The sequence below is a fragment of the Miscanthus floridulus genome, chromosome 10 (genome assembly GCF_019320115.1).
Source record: "Miscanthus floridulus cultivar M001 chromosome 10, ASM1932011v1, whole genome shotgun sequence".
Lineage (NCBI taxonomy): Eukaryota > Viridiplantae > Streptophyta > Magnoliopsida > Poales > Poaceae > Miscanthus > Miscanthus floridulus.
In genome coordinates this window covers 94,168,505-94,170,018 of record NC_089589.1, presented here as the reverse complement: position 1 = coordinate 94,170,018, position 1,514 = coordinate 94,168,505, and the positions used below count along the sequence as shown (strand labels likewise).

General features: G+C 41.1%; 1 long non-coding RNA gene across 1 annotated transcript; it reads left to right on the top strand.

The window, feature by feature from the left end:
* Nucleotides 1-262: 262 nt before the first annotated feature.
* Nucleotides 263-1,275, top strand: LOC136487452 (uncharacterized). Its single transcript, XR_010767262.1, has 3 exons — nt 263-304; nt 1,089-1,170; nt 1,243-1,275. It is a non-coding gene; the product is annotated as an uncharacterized lncRNA (long non-coding RNA).
* Nucleotides 1,276-1,514: the final 239 nt, after the last annotated feature.

The following is a 1,514-nucleotide window of genomic DNA, read 5'->3' as shown; positions in this document are numbered from 1 at the left end:
CCGCGGCCACCCCGCCACCTTGGGGCCCGAGTGGTAGATCCAGGTTCCCCTCCTCGAGACCCCCTTCTCTGTCCCCTCATTTGCATCATCTCCTTCTTTCCCTTCCCTTCTTGACTATTCGTTGATTCGAGTGTAGGATGTGCCGCCTCGATCTTCTCTGGGTCTGATGCGAGCATTGGATGGGAGCGGAAGCCAAGGGTAATGCCCCACCACAGCACGCCATCGGCGAACCCGCGACCACGGCAAGGGCGCAGCCCATCTCCCCAGCGCAGTTCGCCAGTTCCTCTCCTAGAAGCAGTGCAAGGTCCTTCCTTTCTCCCTTCCCACACTAAAATTCCTGAACCGTTTGCTTATTTTTATCCATGCACGTGCTCATTCAGTTGAATCAGTTTTTAGGATTGGGGAGAAATTCATTAGATCTGTGAGATAGACAACCACTAATTTGAGCATGAATGACGAATTGAAGAAGCTGGAACTCAACATTAATTTACTTCGCTAGGTACTAGGGAAGTGTCTAATAAAGAAAACAATTTGATCTCTAATGGTTAGAGTTCTAAAAATTCTCTGCAACCAATATGTAAGTTTTTTGACAGATATATTCAGAGAGGATGCATCTTATGACATCATATGAAATTTTAGTACTCTCGCGCTAACAGATGGAATTTTAGTACTGCAAGATGGAAATTCAAAGTAGCTGATCGTCAGCCAGGTGTTTTAGTCAGAGAAGCCATGCATCATATGATTCATGTAGAAGGAAAAATGAAGATAACTTCGACTTTTTGATAGGCCACATTACAGCCAGAGACCGTGACTGATAAGACACCGAAGAACAATCACACGCTCAGTCTTAAAATAACAGATTAAATAAACGCACTTCTCGAGGAGAAGATTTTCCTTTCCAAGTGCAAACTGATGCTTCTTAGACTACTGCATAAAAACGGTCTACGAATTTTCATGATTTAGTTCAAAAGTTGTACTTAATTATACAGATTTGATGCTGAAACTACTTTCGAACACTAAGCAACGCAAGCTAAAAAGAAATTGACACATAATTTCTCATTTAGTTTCTATCTATTTTGGTTGTGCAGGTGCTCTTCCTATCCATGTAGTGGGTCCTTGGCTTCTATAGTTGCACATTTCAGAAGGTGTACAACACTTCAATATAGTACAGTTCAGTGATTTCAGTCAGCACGAGAGGATGGTTATCTACTCAATACTCACAGTTATGTACTACTTCAGTAGTTAGAATCATCCATGGAAGCGGCTTTATGTGTTCAATGAAGCCCAAAAGGTTAGTTAATTCCCTTTCTATTTCCGTTGCATCTGTACATTTTCTCACTCTACTGGTGAAATGAAGTGATTATCCAAGTGCAAATGCTCTCCTATTTTTCATTCCATATATAGTATGAGACCTGAGTTTGATATTTTTATTCTTAGCAGCTTCTGATCACCTAGATTCCTGATAGATGATAGTTCTGACCATACCTTAATTCTGTAATGCTAATATATTTATG